This window comes from Nomascus leucogenys, chromosome 18 (assembly GCF_006542625.1).
Source record: "Nomascus leucogenys isolate Asia chromosome 18, Asia_NLE_v1, whole genome shotgun sequence".
NCBI lineage: Eukaryota > Metazoa > Chordata > Mammalia > Primates > Hylobatidae > Nomascus > Nomascus leucogenys.
This window is the reverse complement of record NC_044398.1, coordinates 51,038,535-51,054,569: the sequence shown is the minus strand read 5'-3', so window position 1 is coordinate 51,054,569 and position 16,035 is coordinate 51,038,535. Positions and strand designations below refer to the sequence as shown.

Below are 16,035 nucleotides of genomic sequence, written 5' to 3'. Positions count from 1 at the left end.
CAGGGGCGGGTCCCCTGTGAAACAGCACCTTCAAGTCAAAGTAGCCTGAAACCTGCTGCCCAAGGTGAGAACTTCTATCCCTGTTTGCCTGTTGTCTCCTGATTGGTTCTTTCTGAATAATGTCTTTTTACCAATCGAATGTTGCCTTTTCCAAAACTACCCATGGCTTGCCCTGCCCCCCCCCCCACCCAATTCTGTGCCTATAAAGACCCTGGACTCAGTCAGTAGAGGAGAGGAGCAGCTTGACTGGAGAGAAGCAACTTGACTTCAGAGGGACAGCTGGACTTCAGAGGAGAGATAGCTTAACTTCGGAGAGATGCTCTGACTTCAGGGAAGATTACCTGACCGTCCCATCCCCTTTCCAGCTCCTCTCTCCACTGAGAGCCGTCCATCGCTATATAAAATTATCTGCCTCCACCATCCTTCAAGTGTCGGCACGACCTCGTTCTTCTTGGACACCACACAAGGGCTTGGGACCCACTGGATGTAGGTACCCAAAAGAGGCTGTCACACTAGCCCTTTGCCCTTGCTGGCAGAGTGTAGATGCCCCACGTGACAAGACAAGGGGCCCACTGAGCTGATAACACACTGCTGTCCACAAATGGCAAAGCTAAGCTAAGAGGGCATTGTAGCATGCCCTCTGGGATTTTGGGTATCACAGGCACTCCCACCTGGGCACCACCACAGGGTGTGCATGGAGCTTGTTCCTGCCAGCACCCAAAGCAGCCAGCCTGATCCCGCTCATTTGCTCATGTGCTCCCTCCTGCAAGGGGTTGGGTGTGGCAGGCTGAGTAAACAGGGCACCCCCATTGCAAATCTGACAAAGGGGTCGAGAAAAATCCTGCATCATCAGGTCAAGAAAAACTGATCCCTGAGAGCCAGGAAACAATTGCAATGAGCCCTATGGAAACAACTGCGATGAGCTCTATGTGAGGAAAGATCCTTGCAGAGATTTCCAGAATACTGGAAAAGAGAGCCACATACAGACAGATCACAACAGAGAGGGTCCTCCCTGGGTTATTTACCTTTGTAATGATCAGGACAGGCAAGTGAGGAAAACACCCCAAGACCAGGGAAAGGTCCAAGGTATACTACAGTCACAGAAGAACAGGAATATTGCCTGTTCCCATTAGCTAGGGTAAAAAAAACTCATAATTCACAAAGGAATGGGTAGAGTACACAGAAGAGTCTTGCCTTAGTAGGGGGGAATAGTTAATTCTAGACTGTGCATTTCTCTGGTTTCACATAAATCTTAAAGCAAGACATGAAAGAATCAAACTGTTTCAAACTATTTTAACTATGTACCAGAACAGATCACAAAATATTTACACAAATACAAAAATATCTACCACCCAATAAAGTAAAATTCATAATGACTGACATCTAACAAAAATTATCAAGCATGCACAAATGCAGAAAAATATGATCCATAATTTAGAAAACAATCAAAACTGACCAGGACTGACATATGTTAGAATTAGCAACAAGGAAATTAAGTGTATAACTAGATTTCATATGCTCAAAATGTTAAGTACAGGTAAAAAAGATACAAAAAAACAAATAAAATTTCTAGAGATAAAAACTATAATGTATAAGATGAAAAATATACTGCATGAAATTAATGGCACATTAGACATGTCAGAAGAAAATATTAGCAAATCTGAAGGCACAGCTATCGAGACTACACAGAATGGAGAAGACAGTAAAATTAAAAAAACAAAAAACAAAAATCAGAATGGAGAGCATCAGTGAGCAGCAGGCCAACTTTAAGAAGATTAATATACCAGTATTTGAAGAGGAGAGAGATGGAAGGGCAAAAAAGTTATTTTAAGAAAGAACGGCAGAACATTTTCCAAATTTGATGAAGCTGTGAACACACAGATCCAAACATCTCAAAACACTGATTCATGAGAAACATGAAACCATGCTAAGGTATATCATTGCCAAACTGCTCAAAACTAGTGGAAAAAAAAAGTTTTTAAAGCACCCAGAGAAAAAGACACATTGCATATAAAGGAACAATGATAAGGATAACAACACATTTCTTACTATTAATAAAACGATGCAAGTCTGGCTGGGCGCGGAGGCGCACGCCTGGAATCCCAGCACTTTGGGAGACTGAGGCGGGTGGATCACTTCAGGTTGGGAGTTCGAGACCAGCCTGACCAACATGGAGAAATCCCGTCTCTACTAAAAATACAAAAATTAGTCGGGCATGGTGGTGCATGCCTGTAATTCCAGCTACTCGGGAGGCTGAGGCAGGAGAATCGCTTGAACCCAGGAGGCGGAGGCTGCGGTGAGCCGAGATCGTGCCATTGCACTCCAGCCTGGGCAACAAGAGCAAAGTTCTATCTGAAAAAAAAAAAAAAAAAAGAAAAAGAAAAAAACAAAAACAAAAATAATGCAAGTCTGAAGACAATAAACAATAATAACAACTGTAATCTAGAATTCTTAGAACTCTAGGCCCTGATGTCTTCTCTGGTGACTTCTACTGAATATTTAAGGAAGAAATAATACCAATTATATATAAATCCTTCCAGAAAATTGAAAAGGAGGAAATGTTTACTATCTAAAAAGTCAGCATTATCTAGATATCAAAACCAGACAAATCTATTACGAGAAAAGATTCCTATGGCCCAATATCCCTCATAGGCACAGATGCAAAAGTAATAAACAAACTTCTAGCAAATCAAATCCAACAATATGAGAATACATCATGACAAAGTAGAGTTATCCAGGAATACACAATTGGTTTAACATTCAAAATAAATGTAATTTACCATCTTAATATGTTATAAAAGAAAACTACATGATTATTTAAACAGACACAAAAATTGTATGTGATAAAATCCAACATCCATTACTGATAAAAAAAAACCACTTTATAAATTAAGAATAGAAAGGAACTCCTCACTCTGGTGAAACATATCTTACGAGAAATCCAAAGCTAAAATCATGCTAAATAATGAAAGACTGAATGCTTTCCCTCTAAGTTCACAAACAAGAAAAGGTTATCTATTCTCACCACTTCTACTCAACCCTGTATTGGAAGTTCTAGCCAGTGCAATAAAGCAAAAATAAATAAAATGTATTCAGATTGTGAAGCAAGACTTAAAATGGTCTTTATTTGCAGACGATATGATTGTCTAATTAGAAAATTCAATAGAATCTACAAAAAAAGCTCTTCTAATAACTGAGTTTAGCAAGGTTACATAATACAAGATCAATATGCAAAAATAAATTATATTTTTGTATCCTAGAAATAATCAGAAATTGAGACAATAAATCAGAAATTGAGACACCATTTATAACAGCATAAAAATTAAATAATTAAGGATAAGCCTGGCAAAGTACGTGAAGGATCTATACACTGAAAATTAAAAAACACTCATAGAGAAAAATTTTAAAAGATCTAAACAAATGAAGAGATACATACCACATTCAAAGGTTGGAAGACTCAATGTTGTTAAAATGGCAATTCTCTTCAAATAGATATAGATTCAATGTGATCCTAATCAAAATCCCAGTACTTTTTGTAGAAATTAACCAATTGAATTTTTAAAATTCACATGAAAATAGAAAGAGCTCAGAATAATCAAAATTTTCTTAAAAAAGAAGAAAGAAATCGGACTAATGCTACTTTAGTTTCAAGAAAGAGACATACAGATCAATGCAACAGAATAGAGAGTCCATAAATATATCCACACAGATATGTATTTTCATGAAAGTCCAAAGGGAAAGCTGTGGAACATGAATAGTCCCTTCAACAAATGATGATGCTTTCTCTATATGCAAAAAACAAAAAAGAACCTTGAGCCAGACTTCACACCATATACAAAATTTGAAATGCATCATATACCCAAATGTAAAACACAAAACTTTTGAAATATAAAACTTCTAAAAGAAAATCCTGTGCCCTTTAGTCAGGCAAAGGTATTTTAGACATGGCATCTGAAACATAATCCATAAAATAACAAACTAATATGCTAAACTTCATCAAAACTGCAAACTTCTGCTCTTCAAAAGACACCAATAAGACAATGAAAAGACAAGCCATAAATGGGAGAAACTATCTGGTAAAGAAATTGTATATAAAAACTCTCAAAACTAAATAAGAAAACAAATCTCCCAATTTATAATGGGCTAAAGAGGTGAACATACACTTCTCCAAAAAAGATAACACGGCTTGCAAATAAGAACATGAAAAGATGTTCAACATCACTGGTTATTAAGAAAAGATACACCTGCCTTAGGATCCAGCTAATCCCTTCCTTCCAACCCAAGAGAAACGAAAGCATATGTCTATACAAAAACTTGTACAAAGAATGTTCACAGCAGCTATATTTGTAGTAGTTCCAAGCCAGAAACAACCCAAATGTTCACCAACAGATGGAATATATAAACATACAATGGAACATTATTCAGCATTTTAAAGGAACTGTTGATCTACATCACAACAGAAATGAAAAAACATGATGCTATATGAAAGAAGATAGACATTAAAGAGCAATACTCTATGATTCTACTTGTATAAGATTTTAGAGACTGTAAACGATAGTGGCAGAAAGCAGATCAATGGTTGCCTGGGGACAGGGGAGACAGAGGTTGGGGGAGAGACTCTATAAGCAGACCTGAGAAACATACACCCATCCACTGAGGTGAAGAATATATTCATTATCTTGATTGTGATTAAGGTTCCAAGGGTATATACGTATATCAAAATTTATCTCATTATACTTTAAATATATGCAATTGACTGTATGCCAATCATATCTTAATATAGCTGTTAAAAATTAAAAGGTAAATATTGGGAAAACATTTAAAAATTCTAATAAACCTACAGACATACATTTATTCATTTAACAGATCTTGTTTGCAGTATTACTATGCACTCTGGAAAAGACATACTAGACATGGTTCTTGCATTCTTGTCTAATATAAAAGAAATAACAATGAGATAATGCTCCACTATAAAAATGAGTAAGGACTTAAAAAACTTATAAAAGACAACATTTAACTAGTAATCATCAGAAAGAATGTTAAGACTTACTAAAAATCAAAGAATTGCAAATTTCTAAACTACTACTACTTTTTTGCCTCTAAATTGGCAGAAAAATGATAATACAAACTTTGGGGGAAGTCTGAGGAAAGGGGTATGCTCATTTACTTCCTGTATTATAGTTGGTACAAACTCTCTGGCAATGTGCATCCTGAGCCTTGTAATTCTGCATTCCTTTTGGCCCAGACCTTCCTTCCTTCCACATGTAGGAATTTTGCTCAAAAAATCATCATTGTAATGTGTAAAGCCATCATCATTATCATCATCCTCATTACCTTTAAAGAAATGTTAAGGGTGCTATTTAAAATATACAAAAAATGTAAAACTTAGAATTAGGGTATATTTTTTATAATAAAGCCATTTTTAAAAATGTTTCTTAAAATATTAAGAAATACAAAAATTGCTTATGACACGTTTTTTATAAAAGGGCTGGTTATAGCCATGCACTGTGGCTCACACCTGTAATCCCAACACTTTCGGGGGCAGAGGTGGGAGCATCGCCTGAGCCCAGAGTTTGAGACCAGCCTGAGCAACACAGTGAAACCCATCTCTACAAAAAAATACAAAAATTGGCCAGGTGTGGTGGTGCGTATCCGTAGTCCAGATACTCAGGAACCTGAGGTGGGAGGATCCCTTGACGACAGGAGGTTGAGGCTGCAGTGAGCCCTGACTGTGCCACTGCACACACTCCAGCCTAAGTGACAGACTGAGACCCTGTTTCCACTCCAAAAAAAGTGTTGGTTACAGAGCAGCATGGTTCAGTTATTTTTTTCATAACTCAAGAGAAAAATTACCCAATATTAAAAGTATGTATCTCTCAGTGGGGCACTAAAGTGCTACATAATCTTCCTTTTTATGCTTATAAAGTGATATTACAAAGTTTCCCCAATGAATAAATATTGCCTTTGCAATCAGAAAAAAATGTTTTTATTTTCATTGTTTTGAAATACTATGTTAGGAGTGCCATCAAAATAATTTTAACTGTATTCCTAGTATCTTGGTATTTCATGTAGGACACCCACTCAAATGAAGTTGTATTGTCTTTTGTCTTTTGCTGTGACATAAAGCATTGCTGCATTTAATTCTATTATAATTATTAAACATGAATAAATTATGTAATACATATACCTAACACTCATTAAAAAAATTTTGGATAGTTACAATATTGCATCCTCTGATTTGATCCTCTGATTTGACTGGATAATAGTATAAATATGCTAGAGGAAAATATGCATTAAATAGTTACATAAAATCTAACAGTATTTAATAAACCTTATACTATGATTCCTTGAGTAAACTGTGCATTTTTACTCAAGGAATCATAGTATAGCACTAACAGCCACTGCATCCTTCATAGTTTATAAGGAAAAACCTCTGAAAATTATAATCTGACTTTTCTTACTTAAATTGCTGAAAAGTATATTAAATAGAAAAATCTATCAGAAAGGAATAAAATTAAAGAACGCGAACAGTGAATACAATCAATTACAGCAAGATCTAATACAATGTGCTTTATAAATCACTGTTACATGATTACTTTTCATTTTAGTTAATAGGCCATATTTAAAGAGAGTTGATTAAAAATGAAAATTAGGTGAATTGGTTACTTGACAAAGTGACAGCTTGATGGTGCTGTAAATGAAAATTTTTCCATTTATTCCTTATTGAAGAAACCTAAGGCAGACACTGCTTTGTCTTTGTTATGCTGCTTTGCTAAGGTTCCTAAAAATAAATGTAGATAAAGAAACATAAGAGAATAAAAGAAAATAATTTGCTCCATGCTCAACATGCTGATTAACTTTAACCCATGTTGTGAGTACGTGTATAAGTGCACGCTCTTGTATGTGTATGTGGCCACCAGTCACAGAGTTGCAAGGTAGATGTCAATCTAGATTATTATTTCTAGGAAACTATTTCCTAGGGAATAAACATGTCATATATCATCACACTGACATACTGTCATTCAGATAAATGCCATAATATAATAAATTTGGCCAGGATAACTTAAAACATGCAAATATAAAAAAGGTAATGAGTCTTTTAATGTCTCAGAGCTGGTAATTCATAACAGGCTTTTCTTTATATATTAAGATAACGTTACTAACCTACTTTGATTGGGCAGCTGCTCTTTTCACAGGCCATCTTCCAGTTTTGATTCTACTGTTATGCTGTGCCTCCTGATTTTCAAGTGTAACAGGTTGATAATCACACAAGACCTTAGTTTCAGGCTAGAACCAGTCAGCGAAGCCATAGATGACAACTTCACCTAGATTGTATTCTACACTGTAGCTCATTTGCAACAAATGCTACTATGTGCTAGACCTACCACTAGGTAATTCACAAACACCTCATCCTCATATGAGGATCTGCACTGTTATCAAGTTAAGAAACTGAGGTGCTCAAAGAAAATTAAGCAACTTGCTCAAGGTCACTCAGATGGGCCAGAATTCATTCCCAAGGTGTGTCTCATTTCCATACATACACTCCTCATGCTCTCCTGAGTGCTGCTTCTCCCTCTCCCTCTGCCCCTCATCCCTTTCCCATGCATACATGTACACATATACAAGTGTGTTCCGATGGAAATCAATGTAGAATGTCTCTGTGCAACTATTAAAAATAAAGGAAAGTCAGTAAAACAAAGAATGGCAAGGACAAAGTAATAAGGAAAAGTGAGTTTTAAAAAAAGCTGGGAAAGGAACGAACCTGGGAAATAAAAAAATTCAAAAGGAGATGCTAGCCATCTTCAAATATCTGAAGAACTGTTATTTTGGAAGCAGGATTAGAGGAATCCTACATAACTCCAGTGGACAGGACTAGGACCAGTGAGGAAGACAAAGTAAGGAGGCAAATTTCAACTGGATATAAGAAAGAGCTTTCTCATGATTACTGATACTCAACTATGGACTGGATGCTATATAACTTCATCATTGAAAAACTTGAAGAAGCTGACTGAAGCCTTTTATTGTTAGCTATCAAAATAAATACATATTAATATTCCTTAGGAATATGGCAGGAAAGAACTCCAAATTGTTGTATAAACTCAGACACCATATAACTGAATATGCCACCTTTTTCTTTTGCCGTAACATGAAAATGGTCATGACACATGGAAGGAAAATAGGAACTGCCTGGAGGAACTTGTAATTCTTAAGTATTCAATGCTGCTCTTTGCCTTTATACACTTAGGTGTTGTTTGAAAATTTTTAATGCACTTGAGGATGAATTTTCCTGGCTTGTTTTAAGTAATTTCATGTGACCATTTACAGATGCCCCTTCAACTTATGATGGGGCTATATCCTGATAAACCCATCGTAAGTCTTGAAAATAGCATAATTCAAAAATGTGTTGAATACACCTAACCTACCAAACGTTGTAACTTAGCCTACCTTAAACATGCTCAGAATACTTAAATTAGCCTATAGTTAGGCAAAATCATCTAACACACAGCCTGTTTTATAATAAAGTGTTGAATATCTCACGTAATTTATTGAATACTGTACTAAAAGTGATAAACAGAATGGCTATATGGTTAGTCAAAGTACAGTTTCTACTGAATGCACATGGCTTTCGCACCATTGTAAAGTTGAAAAATCTTGAGTTGAACTAAGGTACATCAGGGACTGTTGGTCCATTTCATTAACTTTTTTTGTTTTTTTACTTTTAAAGTAACATTACTGAAGGATAATTTACATTCAACAAAATGCACCCCACTTTAAGATGAGCTGTGACAAATGTATATACCTTTACAGTGATCACTGTATTAATCACGGCTTTTTGTAATATTTTATGATGACTTGACGTCTTAGAGGACTTGCTAGAGAGGGGAAGATACTGCCCCTTCCAGGGCTAATTCCTATACATTGCAAATGACTCCCCTGTGAGCATGTCTTTCATACGCAAACCAACCAATCCAAAGCCCATATCCTCAATCACATCCTTTATCCAACTGACACACCAAGTCAATATTTCTCCAGCCTAAATCACTGGAGTGATATGGACTACCTTATAGGCCAGGGACCACTGAAATTATTCAAGCTAGCCAATGTTAAACAGCTTTTCATATCCTACCTTGTTTTTCCCGGGGAAACTACAACAAAGGCTCTGGGCCATGCTTTCCCCTGGCTACTTCTGCCTCCTGACTGACCCAGGTGCTTCTCCCCATGGCTTTGAATGGTATGCTGTGCCCCCTCCTCTAAGGGACTGTAAGTAATAAACTCTTTTGTTTTTTGAGACAGAGTCTCACACTGTTGCCGGGGCTGGAGTGCAGTGGTAAGGTCTCGGATCACTGTACTCCAGCCCAGATTCCTCCTCCGGCTCCTGGGTTCAAGCGATTCTCCTGCCTCAGCCTCCTGAGTAGCTGGAATTACAGATGCCAGCCACCACGTCCAGCTAATTTTTTGTATTTTTAGTAGAGATGGGGTTTCACCATGTTGGCCAGGCTGGTCTCGAACTCCTGACCTCATGATCCGCCCACCTCGGCCTCCCAAAGTGCTGGGATTACAGGTGTGAGCCACTGCGCCCGGCCTAAACTCCTCTTTCAAAGGCAGTTATCTCCTGTCACTTTACCATACCTGACTAAAACAAACCCAAGTACATTTTAAAACAATCACCCTATTGAAAATACATAATATCATCTCAAAAAGTCCCCTTGTGCCCTTCTGTAATAAATTTCCATCCCTCACCCATGGTCCCAGGCAATCACTGATACTTTCTGTCACTATAAATTAGTTTTGCTTGTCCTAGAATTTCCTGTCATTTCATATACATCAAACAGTAACTATTCATTTATGATGTGTATCAGTAGATCATTCCTTTCTGTTGCTGAATCATATTCCATTATATGAATATAACACAATTTTTTAATCCATTAACTGATATGCATTTGAGTTGCTGCCAGTTTTTGGTTATCATGAATTAATATAAATATAAATGTGTGTGTCCAAGTTTTTGTATAGACAAATGTTTTAATATCTCTTGGGTAAAAACCTAGGAGTGGAATTATTTAGTGGTCTATTAAGCATGGACCACTTAACTTTAGAAGCGATTGCTTGTTCTCCATAGTGGTTGTACTATATTTATTTAAAAGAACTACCTCTTCTAAGCAATGATGCAATTTATGTTTCTCAAGAGCAAGAGAACCCAAATACCTTCAGGCCCACTTTAGTTATATAATATTATAAACACACACACACACACACACACACACACACACACACAATTTAGCTTTTATTTTAGGTTCAAGAGTACATGTGCGGGTTTGATATATAGGTAAACTCATGTCATGGGGGTCTGCTGTACAGATTATTTTGTTACCCAGGTACTAAACCTAATGCCCAATAGTTACTTTTTCTGCTCCTCTCCCTCCTCCCACCCTCCACCCTCCACCCTCAAGTAGGCTCCAGGGTCTCTTGTTCCCTTCTTTGTATCCACGTGTTCTCATCATTTAGCTCCCACTTATAAGTGAGAACATGCAGTATTTGGTTTGCTGTTCCTGCATTAGTTTGCTAAGGATGATGGCCTCCAGCTCCATCGGTGTTCCTGTAAAGGGCATGATCTCATTTTTTTTTATGGCTGCATAGTATTCCATGGTGTGTATGTACCACATTTTCTTTATCCAGTCTACCACTGATGGGCATTTTAGGTTGATTCCATGTCTTTGCTATTGTGAATAGTGCTGCAATGAACATATGTCTGCATATGTCTTTGCAGTAGAATTATTTATATTCATTTTGGGGTATACCCAGTGATGGGATTGCTGGGTCAAATGATAGTTCTATTTTTAGGTCTTTGAGGAATCATCACACTGCTTTCCACAGTGACCGAACTAATTTATACTCCCACCAACAGTGTATAAGCATTTCCTTTTCTCTGCAACCTTGTCAGCATCTAACATGCACACACACATATATACGATAATATCTAATAGAAGCTTATAGTACATAAATCTTGACTAATAATAGTACTCATCATTTGCTCAACTGTAATAACAGTATTCTTCATTGGTTCAACTGTAATACTTATTCTTATCTCAATCTGTCCTATTTCAGAAATAAAAACAAAATTCTCAAAATGTTACTAAAGCTTTAGAGGAGCTAAAACTTAATCTACAGAATAAATTTTAATCCATGTAGTAAATTCTTAATGCTTATATTGAAATTTGCATTAATACAATGTATCAATGTTTGGCAATCATCTTCCTTCCCTAAATGGCTGCATGCCGCTAACGGGTTTGATTAAAAAAAACTCCCGTCCCCTCCCCTCCCTTCCCCTCCCTCCACTTCCCTCCTCTCTTCTCTCCTCTCCTAAGTCACACTCTGTCACCCTGGATGGAGTACAGTGGCACCATCTTGGCTCACTGCAACCTCCACCTCCCGAATTCAACTGATTCTCCTGTCTCAGCCTCCCCAGTAGCTGGGATTATAGGCGTGTGCCACCACACGCGGCTAGTGTTTGTGTTTTTAGTAGAGATGGGGTTTCACCATGTTGGCCAGGCTGGTCTTGAACTCCTGACCTGAAGTAATCTGCCTGCATCGGCCGCCTGAAGTGCTAGGATTATAGGCGCAAGCCACCATGTCCAGCATCAACATATATTTCTGAACGTCAGCCAATGAACTAGACTCACCCTTAATTTTAAGGATCGTGTTCCTGCCCAATCTCAGGTATGTAATGAGTTAAAAACCTGGGGAACTGAGTGGGGAGATGTACATTTCTAACTGAAACTTCTTAGTGTATGATCTTGGACAAATCATTTAATCTTTTTTTCCATTTCAGTTTCTGCTCATAGAAGCTAAGAGATAAAATACTTAATTCTTTTTGCTGGAGAAAGGATTAAACTGGATACTATATGCTGAAAATGCTTTGTAAAAACATTACTCAAAAAACAGCATATTACATTACATGTTAATAAAGTTCTCCAGAATTCTTTAAAAAGAAATGTTTATTATCATCTTTGGCATTTCCAAAAAAAAAAAAAAAGAAATGTACTAGAATATACTTAGAGGTACAAAAAACATTATTTCCAATTGTATGATCTAATCGTTGACTGTCATAAAATACATGCACATACAGGCACCTGTGTTCCTTAACATGTATTGCACATATGACTGAACTTGGTAGGTTAAGAATGTTTAAGAGGGCATTTTTCTGCCTCAATAAAAATCTATTAGGAAAATTTATGTTCTAGCCTAGATCCTCATTTTTCCTTCATAGGTTTTCTATTCATTTTCTTCCAACTCATCTGGTTCTAACTACAATTGCAAATTTATATTCAATTCCCAGGTTCCAGGGTGAAATGTTCTCTCCTTCCTACATATCTCTAAATGGCTACCTCCAAACTCAAGGCAGCTCCTGCCTCCAAATGTGCTCCTCCTCTATTTTCTAAAGCCATTGTCTTTGCTCTATGGGCACCTTTACTTCCTTAGGTCAGGTCCTCACTGCTTGTTGCCTGTATTACAATAGCTCCTAAATTGTCTTCCTGCCTCCAGTCCAATCTATTTTCTCTGATGCAACTAGAATAATCTTTCCATTTTTACTTTGCAATCTAAAAAAATTCAAGTCAAGTAAACATTTCTATACAGCTTATTATTTTGAAAATGCAGTCATCATGTCCTCTTCCTCAGAGACATGCACTCTGAATTCTTAAGAGTTGATTATTCCAGCATTTATACCTCCATTATCATTAATAACATGCTCATAATTTCACTTCTTGATTGTTCAATTTGGGGCATTATCAACTGATGTCCCACAATGGAGGATGAAGATTTACTTTCTCTCTCATCAATAAAAATGTCGGATAATTTTTGTGAGTACACAATTCCAGGTTGAAAATTAAAGGCAATGTTCCACTGTATTCTGGTTTCCCATGTCGGTGTGAAGAAATCCAAAGCCACGGTGAGTAGTCCTTTGTATATAATTTGCTTTTATTGTGGAAACAATGTTTATAAACTTCACAGTGAAGTGTCTCAGTCTATTTTCTTCCACTTTCCAAGTGTTTGGTGGGGCCTCTTAATCAGAAAATTTGTACATTTCAATTCCTGGGATATTTTCTTCAATTATTTTTCAAAGATTTCCTCATTTACTTTGCTCTGCTCTCTTTTTTTCCCCCTTGAATTCCTATTATTGAAATGTTGGGCTTCCCTGGCTGGTTATGCTTTTCTCCTCTTTATTATGTTTTGTTTTCTATTTATTAATTTTTGCTCTTTCTGGAAAAATTCCTTAACTTTACCTCCCAGTGTTAAAAACGTGTTCCATCTGTGATTTTTAAAATTTGAAGCAATGTCTTATTAATTCTGCCATTAATATACTTTTCTGTAACTAAAAGTGACAGATAATTAAGTTTATTTGATTTGTATAGATTGCTTGGTTGTGTTTTTAGAAGGACTGCAGCACTCTTAAAATAATTTAAGAAATTTATTTTATGTAAAAGTAAAAATTGTCCTAGTCTCTTGAATTTATCTAACATCAGGTTTGGGGGCCTTTCAGATATATCAATATTAAGTTTCACTAACTAAAGGCAAGTCCTAGGAAACACTGATTTCCAATATTATCTATAAATACAATACAGTGACTATGCTGCCGTAGTGCATTTTAGTTAAGTCTAGAAAGACCCACGTTTGTGGCAAATTTTAACAAACAGGCCTATCCTCTGTTTTCTTATTTGTTCGAATGTCTAGGATACAGATATAAGAAAAAGATTTGATTCTTTCTACATCAAGCAGAACATCCTTGGAATTTCTAGCCTGGATTTCCAATGCTAACAAAATGTTCAGAAGGCATTCAGGCCAGTGAAGTTACCATCACAACAAAGATGAATGCTTTTCAAAAAAGAATTGCATTATTTGCTAATAACTGATACTCAGCAGCAAAATAAAAACCATAAAATAAAGAGGCTGTCATTTATACTTCCATAATATAGACATGTATTGTGAAATTGTTCTTTATTTTGTTTTCCTCAATCAATCTGGCTGGCAGTGCTTTGATCAGTTTGGATTTAATTCACTGCTTTTGAAATGATCACATTTCCACCATTTTTGCTGGGGATACATTCCAAGATCCCCAGTGGATGTCTAAAACTGTGGATAGTACCAAACCCTATATATACTGTATTTTTTCCTATACGTACATACCTATGATGAAGTTTAATTTATAAATTAGGCACAGGAAGAAATTAACAACAATTAATAAGAAAATACAACAATTATAACAACATATAATGTGTGAATGTGAACACATATATAACAACATACAAAGGTTATGTGAATGTGGTCTCTCTATCAAAACTCTATCTTATCATACTGTATCTCAGGTAACTGAAATGAGAAGAGAAACCACAAACAAGGGAAGACCATTGCATTTATATATTAAGCATTTATTTACATTGCTACAGTCTTCAAAAACTGCTTTTTAACATTCTGTTTGTATATTGATTAAAAACATAAGTACCAGTCCAAAAAAAAAAAAAAGTTCAAGCACTAAAAAAAAGAATAAATTGAAAAATAAGCCTCCTTCTCATTCTATTCCACCAGTTCCCCTCCTCAGAGGCAACAGCTCAACAGCTCTTTGCATCTTTCTGGGCATCCTTTCAGAAATGGTTTTATGTTTACAGAAACTAACACATAGAAATAAGCTCTGTCCCCTGTCCGCATTTCCATACTGAAGCAAATTATACACGCTGTTCTTTTTTCACTTAATATATTTTTGAGAGTTTGCTATCTCAGCGCTCATCAAGCATCTTCATTCTTTTTAAAGAGTGCATAGTATTTGATTGTGTGGAACCATTATTTTTTAACCCACTGGTTGACAATTAGATTGTTCTTAGCCTTCTGCTCTTACAAAGCTACATACAGTCTGCACCCTTGCATGTACATCTTTGCTAACATGTGGGAAGTCTATCTGCAGGAAGTCACAGTAAAAAATTTCTGGGTTGACTTAACATTTTTCTAGATTTTGCCAAACTGTCCTTCAAAGAAGTTGCACTGATTTATCCAACAACGCATGAAAGTGCCTCAAAACTACCACTTGCAAAAATTGCCTTAGGAATTTTTCAAATACTCAAAATGTTTAAGGATTCGAACATGCCTATGTAATTGTCTCAACTTTAGCTGAATATGCAAACATTGCATTTTGTTGAAATATATAAACCATGAAAATCAAGTTTCCCGTCTCCAGGACTTAGAAGGGTGATTGTTTATGGGAAGTCCCATCAACAAACTAGAAATGGGAAAAGGAGTCTGTTGCAAGAGACAGTGCTGCTGCCCAACATCACCAAATGGAAGTAAGCATTAGTGTTCATGCAGCGTGACCCATTAGTTTGTATCAACATTTTCTTGCTATGAAAATGAAAACAAATTGATTTCCTAATTGAAAAAGTCAAACCAGATAACATAATAAGAGAAAACATTGTTACATATTTGAAAAAGTAGCCTTTTAAAAATGTTTTTCTTTTTAAAACATTACAGGTATAGTTTTAAGATGATTTTAGAGTGTAAAAATCATGTTCCTTTATCTAAGATGAATGATGTCTTGACTGAGGTGCTACCAGCTGAGGATATGTGAACCCAATTAACCCAATTTTTAACTTGTCCATACTAAGCGGTTTATTTTAGATGTACACTGCTCCCTAAATCCTTTAGGGTAAAACATGGAAAAACCATAAACAGGCTATAAAGATCATGACATTAATTTTGCTGTCATTATCATACCTTCAGAAGGCATTCAAAACTAAAAAAGTCTTATCCTCTGGGAAGGAAGGCAAATCTGAAACTAATTATGGTAGTTATTATTGTAATACTATTAAATTAAACACTGTGACCCTAGCTAAATTTATTTTGGTACATTTTGTTAATGAATAAAACTACTCAAATAATACTGTACTGTTACACACAGCAAAATGGTACATCAGAGGACTAGAACAAAGTAACCACTCAAAAACTTGAATTTTCATTAACCTAGAGCTTAACTGGAACGTTTAATGTATT

The 16,035-nt window shown here is 36.1% G+C and overlaps 1 protein-coding gene across 7 annotated transcripts in view; it reads right to left on the bottom strand.

The window, feature by feature from the left end:
- The window catches only part of ZNF438 (zinc finger protein 438), a 186,756-nt gene that overhangs the window by 33,806 nt on the left and 136,915 nt on the right, over positions 1-16,035 (bottom strand). The window contains exon 1 of one of the 7 annotated variants that reach the window (XM_030798449.1): positions 2,050-2,158. The exons of the other annotated variants lie outside the window; for them this stretch is intronic. The gene's annotated coding sequence lies outside the window, so the exon portion shown is untranslated. Of the gene's footprint in view, positions 1-2,049; positions 2,159-16,035 lie in introns of those variants that run through there. 7 annotated transcript variants of the gene reach the window in all.